Raw genomic sequence first — 13,839 nt, 5'->3', positions numbered from 1 at the left:
GACCTAGGTGGCAGATTCATTTTGCTGCTCACTAGCTAAAGGGAACCGCTGAGGTTCAGAGAGTTCGTGAGAAAACCGGGTGATTAGCTAGTGTCCTCTTCCCCTGTCATGTGACTCCATCTTCGGCGGCAGCCGGCTTGGTCCATTGTTTTTCTTCTGCCTCCATGAGGTGTTTAAAAAGGAGAATGGCAGTTTCCTCCGCCATGGGACCTTCAGAGCCAGAAGGAGAAACTTTCAACTCCCAAGTGAGCAAGGAACTGCTGAGCCTTGAAGAGGTTGGCTTACAAGCTGTGTCAGCTGGCCATCAAGTGGCTACAAAGACACTGAGAAGGATGGTCGGTCAAGCCTCTGAGCAGGGGACAGCACTGGTGGAGATTGCCTGTCCTCAGGCTTAGAGATCTGTTGTCCATAAAAACCAGGGCAATTGTCCCTGGTCACGCATGATGGTTAATATTGCCAACTTGAAAGAATTAGAATGATAGGAGACAAGACTCTAGGCAAGCCTGTGAGGAAGTTTCTAGATTGGGACGGCCCACCCTGAATACAGCAGCATCTTTCCATAAACTGGGTTCCTGGACCAAATAAAAGAAAACAGAGCTGGGTATCAGCATCCACCACACTGACTGTGGATGCAACACGGCCAGCTACCTCCTGCGTCTGCTCCTGCCTTCCACACAGTAATGGGCTGTACCTTCCAAATGTGAGCCACAGCAAACCCTCTGTCCTCAAGCTGCTTTTGTCGGGTATGTAACTGCAGCAGAGAATAACAAAAAGTACCGACCGCACCCTGTCTCCTGAAGACTAGACCATAGCAAATAACCTGGAGAGCAAAATGACCTCCTGTTTCTAAGCCACTGTGTGAGCAACTGCCCCTCACACTTTTGGAGATGGGGTCTACTCTCTGCTCATGTCCTCCCAGATCTGATAGGGGTCTATTTAGTCATGAATTCAGATATAGTCGGGAGTCCTTGATTTTATCCTTGGGAGGTCAGCTTCCTTGTGAAAATGAACATGGAGGGGCCCAGGTGGGTTAACACGGTAGCAGTGACTCACGTGATCGCCCTGTTCTGTGATGCTCATGACTGTCTGGTCACCACAGAAGGGACAGCTAGAGCCCTTCCCTCAGTGGGTCTGCTTGAGAGACAATGCGAGGGCTTCAGCAGGTATCATCAATTCTTTCAGAGTGTTTTCCCCGCTGCGCCTCACCAGACAACCTTCAGTTTTAGCAATCTAGCAAGATGCCAGCCATACTGCAGCAAGGTCAGGGGCTCCCTGTCACCATGGATGGGAGGCTACCCACACTGATTTGTGGAAGGGCCTTGAGTTTCAGAGAAAACCTTCTCTGGTCTTCCAGGGTTAGTGCCGCCTCCACTGAGGGCAAGCCTCCTTACTTCAGTTAACGGTTTGGAAACTTGCCTACGGACTCATCCAGAGCTTTGTCTTCTGGATGATTCCACATTGGTTAACTCTGGGGGTCAATATTAACCACCACAGGTGCTCCCCTCCATGCTCTGTTCTTGAGTTTGGGGGTCTATTAACCACCACAGGTGCTCCTCTACATGCTCTGTTCTTGAGTTTGGGGGTCGATATTAACCACCACAGGTGCTCCCCTCCATGCTCTGTCTTGAGTTTTACTTGACACCTTGATCCCTCCCCCAACACACACAGGTGTCCAGAATGGCGCAAGCCAAGGGGCTTCATCACCTCTGGTCCCCCACAAACTCTGCGGTTCTGAAACACTACCATCTGAGACTACAGATCACAGGCAGCACCCTCAAGGCTGAGTTTGTGCTGTGTTCTCTGCCATTACCAAAACACAATACCAAAACTCAATCCTTCAGGTGGTGTCAATGGGCCTGGAATGACAGTGGCAGGATGACTGGGCAGAAGATATGGAATGATCTTGAAGGGATTGCATGAGTTGAAAGGGGCTCATGCCAGCAGACAGCCCGGGGAGCCTGAGGAATGGTGACCGTGTGGAGGTCCATGGGGCAGCTGGAAACGTACAGCACCATTCAATTCCAGGTGCCCTGGTGCAGGGTGAGGTCCTCTCCTGCAGATGAGCAGTGGACTATGGATAAAGACTGTTTTCTAGAAGATTCTAGGAAGCTTCTGTGCGCTGAGGTGATGGGGCTTGTTACCCCTGCCCCCCAGTCTTCTGTACACTGCAGTTCCTAGGGTAGAACAGTAGTCTATTTTCTTTCTTGGCTTCAATTAGGCTTCCAACCATGATGTGAGCTCCCTCCACCACAACTCTGGCAATTAATGTGCACGGGAGAAGGTTGCAGGGTGGCTTGGGCAGGCCTTTATGTAGTGCTCTGCCCAGGGTGGGGGCCCTCTTTCTCTCCAGCAAGACACAAGCCTGAATGGGAGATGTCATTAGACCCCCATTCCTCCAGTACCGCTTCTCTTTAGAATAACAAAAACACATCAGTGGTAAGTTTCAGTGTTATTTTTAATAAAAGAAAACCCTTTAATTTACATATATTTAAGGCTAAGTAAATGAAAATGCATTATGTTTCCACTGTTCCCCGGGATAATGAGCCCAGAGGATTCGGAGCAGCGATTTGCTTTCAAGCCCCACACACCCCCAGCTCCAGCTCGCCGCTGGCGTGAGGGAGGGACGGGAGGCCACACGAAGAGGCCTTATGAGCTGCGCTTGCTGCGGCCCAGTTGTAGACTTTGGAGAACCAATGGCTTTTGTGCTAGTGCTTGCCTGCTGGGTCAGAGCCTACAGCAGGGTGAACCGGGCAGTATGGGTAGTGCACCTGCTTCCATGCCACCTTTGTGAGGCCTGGGGACAGGACTCAGGGAACAAAGAAATCATACATGTACACAGTAGCAGTAGGGCCAGCCCCATGGGAGCTCTGAGCCCTGAGGCAGGTGGCCACGGCTCCTCCGTGAAACAGATTTCCTCCAGGCTCCAGGAACAGGGCTAAGGAGGTCTGGCAGCAAGCTTGACATTCCTGCTTCTGCAAGGACATGCTCTTTTCTCTCTGTTTCTATTTTCTCCAGGTAATCAGGTGACTTGAAAAGGAGCAAGATAAGGGCATTGTGTGGCTGACAAGATTCCAATGATACTGTCTATGAGGGGGTGGGAGGGAGGCTGGCCTCTGAACCCACCAGTGGTTAGGCAGAACACCCCACACTTCTGCCTCTGGGTTACTCACTATAGGACATCTGGGATCGTCAGCTCTGATCTTCTTTTACTCTTGAGGTGGGAAAAAAATGTCACCTGGTTAGGACCCCATTTCCCAGCTCAGTGGTGACAATCTTAGTATAAATGCCATCTGTCTCTATGCAAGGGCACTGTCCTGGCACATGGATTACATTTGGCTGCAAGATACAAATTGGGCTGATAAAGTCCACTCCTGTTTGTTTCCAAAGGCCTGTGGCCCTCAGACGGTCACGAGGGATGGCTGCCCACTGCAGCACCTCTCTGGTGGGGTATGGTTGTTCCCTCAGTATCTCTCTGGGAAGTGGAATGCATTGAGTTAAGATGAGCAGCCTGCGTGCCTGCTCACGCGGCCAGCTTGGCATGGTGTTTTGTTTGGAGTCATGTACAGACATTTACCAAACAGCATATGGCAGCAAGCTGCTGCCTCCGTGCCCACGTGGAAATCGCAGAGCTCTGTGATCCAGAGAGCTTGAGTTGTGGCTTCATAGAGGCAATCTTGGAACATGATGCTCAGAATCCAATCAGTGGATGGCATTATGTATTTGCAGAGAAGCTAGGAGGGAGCTCGCATTTCTGTCGAAACAGCTTATACAGGGACAAGTTCCTTTAGCAGAGGTGATATCTCTGATTTCTTCTTGATTCTGAAACAGACCAAATTGGATGTGGCTTGTTCTAATAGCTGACTTGCTACAAGACAGTACCAGACTGTGAGCCCAGACCTGGTGGCTATCAGTTCTTTGGGAGAAGCTGGTTCTTTGGTTTTGGTTGTACATTTGGTCTCTGGTTACAAACAGCAATGATAAATGTATCATTGACAAAAGCCAATGATAAATGTATCATTTACTTTTCTGTTGCTGTGATAAAACACTATGAACAAAGTGACAAGAGTTTATTTGGGCTTATGATTATAGCGGGTTAGAGTCCACGATGGCGGTAGGGGTGGGAAGGCCAAGGCAGCAGGGGCAGGAAGCTGAGGGCCCATGGTTTGAACTGCAAGCACAGCAAAGAAAGAAGAAACTAGAAAAGGTGTAACTACGGACTCTCAAAACTTGCTGGCAGTGACATCCTTCCTCCAACAAGGCCATACTGTCTAACCGTTCCCAGATAGTATTATAGCCCAGGGACCAGGTATGCAAATTACCAAGATTATGGGGGGGGGCAGGCAACTCATTACACCTCCACAATAAGCCCAGCAGGCACACTATTCGGAGCCTTGCATAGCTTGAGTACTGAGAATGATCCTTTGCCATTTCTTCTGTGGCTTCCCTTTAGCTCCTGTTTCTGACTTGGAAGCTGGCCTTGCCTTCATCCATGCATACCCTGTAGGGAGCCGTGCATCAGAGGAAGTGCAGGGAGGAGTCACGCAGGAAAAGCACACCTTTGGTCCAAGCACCAGGTTCTCCCCTGCATGTACCCAGGACTCAGGGGTGGAGGTAAGGGATGCAGAAGATGATTCAGGCCATGAGGGTGGTCTTCCCAGACCGGTGGGGGTAGAGACAGGGGCACTGACTCAGACCCACCCTCACTTTTCCTTAGAAGTCCTCCTGGTGCCGTCCTTTCCACAGTGTGGATGTTGTGATTCTCCAAGGAAGGTCAGTCCCCCCCACCCCTCGTGGTGAGGATGGAGGGATTTGTCTTTTTGTCGTGGCCCTTCCAGGGTAGCTCAGCATCTGCACACAGTGCCTGCCGCAGGGAGAAAGACACATGGCGGTGTGGTTGCAGAGCACAGGTATCTCTTAGGAGCATCTCCCAGGGACCACTGGGTAATGGTGTTAAAGGGTACACTGGGGTGTGGCTCAGGGATAGAGCACTTGCCTTGTGTGCACAAGGTCCTGAGTTCCCTCTCCAGCACTGAGAGGAGGAGAAAGGGTCGACTGTCCTCCTGGAGGGCTCACCTCTTCATAGCTTGCATCTTGAAGTGGTTCGTCACAGGACAGTTCCGAGTCACTATGAGGGCAATTGTCCCCATTAATGATTTGTGTGGCTGTTTTCGTCCCCCTAAAACCAAGACAAAGCGTGCTCATGTAAAAACATTCTTTAGGCTCCATAAAGGGTAACATTCTGGAAGAGCTAGCCTGGCTCAGTGATGAGCCCCCCACTCACTTCCCCTGGGGGACCTCGCAGCTGTCGGAAGCGCAATGGAACTGTCAAAAGCGCATGAAGTCAGCTGTGCAAACGGGGGAACAGAAGTCACGGCTCCCTTTGTTCTGTGACAGCAGGAAAATCTTAAACTTTTCATCAAAGAGGAAATAGAATTCCAACACTTGCACACCTAAGTAGCAGCGGGGTTCGCCCCTCCCTACTCCTCACCACCAAGGCAGAGCGAGCTTGCCAGCCGACCGCCCCGTGTCAAAATGGCAGCCACGGGCCTCATCTTGCCTACCTCCGTCTGGCCTCTGCCTGGGCACAGGAGCCTGTCCTTGCAAGACACACACTCTTAGGGAGGACCCTGATTACACGATAGGAACCCATGTCAGCTTCATAGAGGGGCTGGAGGAGCAGCCGTGGGGGCTGAGGCTGTGGCTAGGGATTTGACGGTTTGACTCTCCGTCCTTGCCCTGGCGAGGGGTTTCTAGGTTACCTCACAGACGGCTGGCTCTTCTTGGGTATCAGTCTGTGTGCCAGGTTGGAAGGAGGAGGAGAGTGAACGGGACCTCAGCTTCACCAGTGTTAAGCAGTCCCAGGAGTTTTCAAAAGGCGATGGTTTTGCCAAGAGCCCAACCTCTGTGCCTCAAGCTCTCTGTTGTAGAACTGTGGCACATGGCCTTGAACCCTGGAGGCCTACAGTGCCACCGCCTTGCCATGTTTGGTGCATCTGACATCCATAAATGATCAGGACAGCCGCAGCACCGTCGAAGGGACACCCTGAGCTCATGTCTTCCTCTTAAAGATACTTTCAAGAGTCAGACAGTGCGGCAGGGGCTGGCCGCCTGCGGGCAGTGGGCACGGAGGAGAGGCGGCAGCAGCCAGCCGCAGCGGCCCCGTCCTCAGGTCCTGAATAAGCAGTGGAGGACAGAGCCGATGGGAAGCAGAAGCTAGGTCAGGGAAGGAGGAATGTTGTAGAACGCAGGCTGAGACAGAAGCCCCAGGGGCATCGGGCTTTCTCCTGCTCCCAGCAAAGGAGGCAGGAAACAGGAGCAAGTAGGCAGACCCCTCCCACCATGGAGGGGCTTATGAGAGGCCAGTCTGCCCAACCTTACTCAAGGTCCTACCTCTCCTCTGCGGCCTCAGGCTCAGGGACAGAGGAACAGAGTCACAGGCTTGCCTGCAGAACCTGTCCTTGGCCTGGGGTCGGCTGGGGTCCAGTGATGTGGTGTGGAGAGAATTTACAGGGGGACTTGTGGCTGCCAGGGCACTAATGCCCTCTGCCAACTGCTGTTGTCATTGAGAGGGGCCTACAGATGGCCATGGGGTCTCAGCTAAACTTGACAGCTGGCAAATATACCCTCAGGGTCATTTGCCAAAGGGAATGTGTGGGACCATGCAAATATTTGTGTGCTTCATAAACAGTGGGTGAGCGAGGCTGTGTACCTGTGTCACTTTGTGTGTGTGTGTGTGTGTGAGAGAGAGAGAGAGAGAGAGAGAGAGAGAGAGAGAGAGAGAGAGAGAGAGTGTTATTTTTCATGTGTGAGGGAGGGAGGGATCACTTTTCACATGTGTGTGGGGTCACTTTTCCTGTGTGTGGGGTCACTTCATGCATGCATGTGGGGTCACCTTTCAGGTGTGTATAGAGGTATGGATAGAGCTTCATTTCTCCATGTAAATGGAACATAAATGAGGTTTCTTCCCTTGAGGTAATCTGCTCACTAGGCTTCCTCCCTCCCTCTCTCCCTCCCTCCCTCCCTCCCTCCCTCCCCCTCCCTCCCTCTCTCCTTCCCTCCTTCCTTTCCTCCCTCCCTCCCTCCTCCCTCCCTCTCTCCCTCCCTCCTCCCTTCCTCCCATTCGCTGCATGTGTCACAGTGTGTGTCTCCTCAGCAAGGGCTTTCTACCCCACAGTCCCCTCTGTCAGAGCCTTGGAAAGGGTCCCCAGAGCTTAATGTCTCTCAGACCGACTGACTTAGCCCTGGGACACCCAGGAGCCTCCCTTCCCGCAATACTGGAATGGCAAGTGTGACCTGCTTGCCAAGTAAAGTATCTTTAGGTGGTGACAGCTGTGGGGGCTCAGCTGTGGGGGGCTTGCTGTTTGGGAAATCTGTTGTCCCGGCCGTCTTCAGGGGCCCCTTACCTGACAGCTGAGTGCGGAAGGCAGGGTCTCTATGCCATCGGAATTAATCAGCTGCAGCTAGGCCGATGCTATAGGGCAGGGGTGGGGTCTGGCAGGGTAAACTCACTACACCGTGAGGCCATGGCTTTATCACTTGGGAAGTCATCCCGGGCCCCTGCGTACCCTTGCGTGCCCCTGCGTACCCCTGCGTACCCCTGCGTGCCCCTGCATACCCCTGCGTGCCCCTGCATACCCCTGCGTACCCCTGCGTGCCCCTGCGTACCCCTGCGTGCCCCTGCGTACCCCTGCGTGCCCCTGCGTACCCCTGCGTGCCCCTGCGTGCCCCTGTGTACCGGCGTCCTTTCACTGCGATAGGCCCTCTGCACCTTCAGTCCTGGGGGTTACACCTCAAGACCACTTTGCGGGCAGCCTGGATCCCTCTGAGCCTCTCTTTGTGGTTTCAGACAGTCTAACCCTTGTGTCAGGACACAATTATGCCTGATCTCCTTGAAGGGTGCCAGACATCACCTCTCTAAGATGCCCTATCCAAATACAGTCATTCCCCGTCAGAGGTACTCATTGGCCACATCATGAACACGGTCATCTGTGTCGTTGCTTTCTGGTTTTTAATATATCTTCCTCAATTTAAAGTGATGGTATGGAGTTAAAGTTGTTGGATGGTTTGTTATTTAGGAATTTTGGCTGAGGGCTTTGGAGCCCTAGTCATCTGCTGCTACAGGCGTATTTTGGGCGTATGCCTGCACCCTAGCACTGATCTCCCCATGCTATAACTCAGCCATTTCTCCTCATGGTCCCTGCCATCTACTTTCATTGGATTTCGGGCATGGAAGCCTTTCCCACAATTAAGGTACACTGAGAGGATTAATCTGCTTTTTGTAATCTTGTCAGAAACATGATACTATAATCTAGCTGTTGACTGAAATCTAATTCCATTTAACTTTTCCTCGACTGGGTAAGGTGCTGTCTCCCTGTTTTTGCTGGCTTCTTTGTATCTTCTATGTGATCAGAGATGACGGCGTAATTGATTTCTGAGCCATTCAAGGGGCCTTCAAATTGCCTCTGTTGTTGGCTGTCGGATGTTGAAGGTAAAATAAAGTCAGGGCTCTATTTTCCTAAAACCTGTTCAACAAGGAGGCAGCCTCTACTGTAAGCCATGGCTCTTGGTGGGAAGCCAGGGGCTGTGGTCACCACCTGGGACATCATCACGGGAAAAGCAGAGGAGTGTGTCTGCAGTCAAGCAGCCCCCCCCATCTGAGAATGCTTTCTGGAAAATTCTGTTCTAGTGTTCTGATGTACTCACCAGCTTGCAACTCGAGGGCTTCTGGAGGTAATTCGTGAAACAATTTCCGCTGACTTTGGTCCTTTTGGGAGGCTAAGTGCTAATAAAATCGAGAACGAGCCGACTTGGATGTCCCACAGCTGGAGCCCGAGCTAAAGGACAACGGAGATGAGAGCCATAGAATACTAATCTGTTGGCTGGCACAGGTCCCACACACAGGAGCTGAGTGCAGGGGTCCCTGTGTGGGGATGGTGACGCTGCTTTCCCACATAGGGACATCATGGTGCTAACCTGCTCTCATGCCCAAATTCTGCAGGCCCCTGTACACCAATGGCTGAGTTCCCTTCAGCACCCAATGCTGGAAACTTCCCCAGCACAAAGGGTGTGCAGGCTTGGCTCCCATGCCTGGGCTCTCTCACTGCAGGTGCCTCATCCATTCTCAGCCTCAAGGCTCCCTTGGGACTCTCTGAAGGAGCAGGGGGGCCAGGAGAGAGATGGAGAGAATCGGCATCTGTGGTGGCATCCCATCAGCCCGTCTGGGGTGTGATCTTGTCTTTGACGTGCTACCTTACCTGGGAAGATGCTCACCTCTGCAGAACCTCCCCACTTAACTCTCTCCCCATAGACTAGGAGATCACATAGGTCCATCTTAACTTTACTGAAAATATCCAGGGCAATGGGGGAAAGTGGCCATTCTGCAAGTCTGTGGACCCAGGTTGGGTAAGATCCCAAATATGTCCCAGGTCCTTTTGGTCTGTGCTCCCAAGGAGGGATGGTGATGTACTAAGTCTCCAAGGTCTGGATTAACTCAGACCCCAATTCCTGGAAATGATTGTACACTTTACTCTCTGACTGCATAGCTGCCCATGGCTGTGGACCAGCGGACTAAGGACAGACATCCCCTGCCAAAATTCCTAAACATCAAATATTCAATAATTTTAGCTTCATACCATCATTTTATTATTCATCTATTTGTTAATAGGGTTTCTCTGTGTATCCTTGACTGTCCTGGAACTTGCTTTGTAGACCAGGCTGGCCTCGAACTCAGAGATCCACCTGTCCCTGCCTCCTGAAGATTAAAAGTGTGCACCATCACACCTGACTTCCATATCATCATTTTAAATTGGAGAACGTATATTAAAAACCAAAAAGTAACATCAAAGATACCCTTATGAAGATGGAGGTTTCTGTCCTGCCTGGTCCTGCAGCCGATTCACTCCAAATAAACAGATAGATGCTATATTAATTATAAAATTGTTGGCCGATGGCTAGGACATCTTACTGTCTAGCTCTGCCTTAATTATTAACCCATTTCTATTAATCTATATTGCCACAAGGCTGTGATGTACCTGTAATCAGGCATGTTACTCCTTCAGCAGCACGGTGTCTCTTGGTGGCCTCCCTCTACCTTCCTCTCCCCAGCCTTCTCCTCATCTTCTTGCCTGGCTATTGTCCAATCAGTATTCTATCCATCAACCAACAAGAGAAACATACATACAGAAGGACATCCTCCATCACCCTTGTTCATGATGTGGCCAGTGAGTTCCTCCGAGTGGGAATGCTCTACAGAGGCATCCACAGTAGACTCACAGGCCGTAGGAGGGACTTGCCTTGGTACTGCGTGGACTCCACGCCTCCTTAGGATCCCTCAAGTCACCTCTCTGGGTACCAGGACTTCTTTCTTGACATCCCATGTGTATACCCAGGACAGGAAGGTCTTCATTAGCTAAAAAGTGTCTGATGTGCCCCAGAATGCGACAATCCTAGTCCTCAATATGTCAGAGCATGACTGTATTTTGATAGGGTCTCTTAGAGAGATGATGTCTGGGATCCTCCAAGGAGATCAGGTTATCGACACCCACAGAGGCATACCCGCATCCTGACACAAGATAAGACTGTCTGAAAGTCAGGAAGAGAGGCCTCAGAGGAAAGTGAGAAGCTGCTATAGCCAGCCCAACTGTAGCTAACCAGCACACTATGAATGCTACAGATGGGGCAGCATGACAGCTTCATGACAGGACCAGGCCCAATGACAAGGAAAACATGGTGATAAACTTCCTCACATTTTCAAATTTGTGACTCAGCATGAGCTGCCTGTACTTATTGATATACTGGTACCCTAAACTCTGGATACGGAGGTATACTAGCTGGTCAGCACATTGCATAGCTGGTTTTGCCTAGTTACATGACCTAGAATCATCTGGGGAGATAGCTTCAATGAGGGATTTTTCTGGATCTAATTGGCCTGCGGCCTTATTTGATGTGGGGAGATACAGTTTGAGATTGACTGTGTAAGAACAGAGAGAGGACTGGGTGGTGGTGGTGCACACCGTTAATCTGGGGAGGCAGAGGCAGGCATATATCCCTGAGCCAAGGCCAGCCTGGTCTACATGAGCAAGCTCCGGGGCAGCCAGGGTGGTTACACAAAGAAACCCTGTCTCAGGACCAAAAAAAAAAAAAAAAAAAGTAAGAAAAGGTAGAGGAGCCCTAGGCTTCATGCACTGATTTTCCTCTCATGCTCATGGTGTCTGTGTGTATGCATGCACGTGGGTTTGCGCATGCGTTAGCGTGCATGCGGAAGCCAGATGTTGACATTGGATGTCCGCCTTAATCACTTTCCACCTTGCTTTCTAAGACAGGGTTTCTCACTGAACGCAGAGCTCGCTGCTGGGAGTAGGTTGATTGGCCAGGGGGCTCCAGGGAACTGTCTGTCTCTACCTTCCCAGAATGCCTTGCTACACCCAGCTTTTTATGTGGATGCTGGGAATTCACACCAGGCCCTCTTTCTGGTGTGGCAAGCGCCTTACTGACTAAGTTGTCTCTCCAGCCCTCACCGTTGGTACCACCAAGCCGTTGTTCCGCCCGCTAACCTGGCCTGATGATGTAAAGGGGTCATAGTAGATGAGGAAGTACCCGTCAACTTCTCAATCGGTCTTCTCCGCTTCGTAACGAGACCGCGGCTGGTCAGAGTCTCATGATCTCCCACTCAAACTGGCGCCCCCACAGCACGGCCCCCACATTTGCTCAGCTCAGCTCCTCTTAGCCTCATTTTAGACCTTTGCTCATTGAGCCTTCCTTGCTGGGTATTAGCTGGGTTCTATCCCAGAAAAAAAAAATCTTGTATCTAATTATGAGAGTGTCCAGTGCTTTTTGCGATTATTTTATTCTTTCAGTTAAATTTCCTTGGCCAATTTCTTCGCAAAAAATCATGGCTCTTAGAAAATGAAAGAATCAGGGCCATGGGTTCCCATGGCATGACATGAAGTCAAACCGTTCAGAATTACCCCAAATGTTGGATAATTTTATACCGAAGACTCATCATCTCATTTTGAAGTGGAGCTGACACGTCTGTCTGAGAAAGCTTACCCACACATCCATTATTCTAGTTCCAGTGTTAGCTCAAACCTTGACTTTGTTTTAAAATAGATAACTATGGGACCAATAGGGGGCAGTTCTCGGGAAATGTGGGATGCACGCTGTATTCTTGGGAAAGGGCTGAACAGTGGATTTGAGACGATACAGCGTTCTAGATCTGGGCAATGCTATGCAGACACTTGTAGGAGAGACCTAGGTGAGCAGCCCGTAGACACAGGCCCTTTTCCTCCCCCTCCCTCCTGCCTGGAGCACGGAGTGATGCGGGGCTTATTGCTGAAAGCCCTGTTTTCTCGGTGACTTGTTGGTTGTTTTATTATTGTTTTGACATTCACGGAGCGCCAGGATTATGAGGGTAGGAGGTGGTGTGTATAATTACCCTGGGCCCTGACTTTCCTCATCTAGACACAAAAATCTATATAAAGTAAGCCGCACAAAGCCCAACTGGCAGGGGAAAGGAGGGGGACACTGTGAGTCACTTCCGGGACTCACTGGCTCAGGGTGGCTGCCACACGGGACAAATGCCAGCATCCTTAATAACATGCCCGTCCTACCACCACAAGCACGGGCATGCTCACCCGTGCTGTGACCCAAGAACACCTGCCCCCCTCACATAACCTGACCACATTTCACTTCATTTGGTGAGACTCTCCTCCAAGCTGCTCCCTGGAATCAGAGTGTGCACACAGGGGCCTAGGCACCTGGTTCAAACACAGGCTGTGATTCCGGGGCCTTGGCTGAGGTCCACGATCTTATCTCTAGCAAGCTGTTGGGAATGCAGATGCTGATGGCTCATAGGCTAACCTGAGTCCCAGGTGCCCTACAGGTCTTGGTAGAACTGCCCCTGCTGGAGGGCACCTTTCCTATTATATCCTTAGCCTGGACTGGCTCTTCCCCATTGTATTAGTTTTCTGCTTCCTGTGACTACGAACCCAAGAAGTAAAGAAAAGCTTATTTGCACTTACTATTGGAGGATACAGTTCATCTTGGTGGGGAAGGCATGGGGCAGGCAGCTTTGTGGTGGCAAGAGTGGGTGGCTAGGATGCCTTGCGTCCTGGCAGAGCAGGAGGGAGAGAAGAGACAGGAAGTAGGGCAAGGCTGTACCATCTCAAAGCAATGATTCACTTCCTGCACCCAGGCCCCACCTCCTAAAGGTTTCAGTCTCTTCTCAATTAGCTCTGACAGCTGGGAGACCTAGCGTTCAAAACTATGAGCCTGTGGGAAAGGAAGAAACCTCCTCTCTCTCACTGGTCCCCAACAGCCAGCAAGGGGCGGGCTCTGATTCAACCTCGAACTTCTACTGTGCTCCCAGACCTCCCATAATTCCATTTCCAAGCAATGTGCCCCCTGGTGAGACAGGGCCGGAAGGCCAGAGCCTTAGTTTCCGTCGCAGGTCTGGTGTGCACTCGGTGGACCTGACCCAGCACTGGAGTGCAGGTTTGTTTGCAGGTGGAAGGAGTGGGCATGCGGCCTGCCATCATCTCCAGGGAGTTTTATCAGCCTCCATCATGTTGCTTTGCTTAGGTCCACATTCCTCAGAAGCTCCTCCTGCTGCGACCTTCTGCTTCAGGCATCACCCCTCCCGCTGCTGTGTGCTTCTCCAGTGACCACCTCACGGCTCTCTGCCTGCCTCTGTGCCGCCCATCTCCTCTCCACAGTCACCCAGGTCCCCCGAAGAGGGAGGCCTCCTCCCCTTCTGCTCAGAAGCGCCGGGTAGCTCTCCTTTGCCGTTGGAGCCTTGCCTTCATGTAGCCTAGAAGGCATGAAGTCGCAACCCTCCAAGCC

The 13,839-nt window shown here is 51.4% G+C and overlaps 1 long non-coding RNA gene across 2 annotated transcripts; it reads right to left on the bottom strand.

The window, feature by feature from the left end:
• Positions 1-2,449: 2,449 nt before the first annotated feature.
• Positions 2,450-13,133, bottom strand: LOC110341486. Of its 2 annotated transcripts, XR_002383443.2 has the most exons (3): positions 13,020-13,133; positions 8,704-8,834; positions 2,450-5,176 (listed from the first exon to the last, which is right to left on the bottom strand). It is a non-coding gene; the product is annotated as an uncharacterized LOC110341486 (long non-coding RNA). The 2 variants fall into 2 exon arrangements; XR_002383444.2 differs by lacking the exon at positions 8,704-8,834.
• Between the last annotated feature and the right edge of the window lie 706 nt (positions 13,134-13,839).

Source organism: Mesocricetus auratus, unplaced genomic scaffold (genome assembly GCF_017639785.1).
Source record: "Mesocricetus auratus isolate SY011 unplaced genomic scaffold, BCM_Maur_2.0 Super-Scaffold_100031, whole genome shotgun sequence".
Lineage (NCBI taxonomy): Eukaryota > Metazoa > Chordata > Mammalia > Rodentia > Cricetidae > Mesocricetus > Mesocricetus auratus.
The sequence above is the reverse complement of the archived record's forward strand: the minus strand, read 5'-3'. Positions and strand labels throughout refer to the sequence as shown.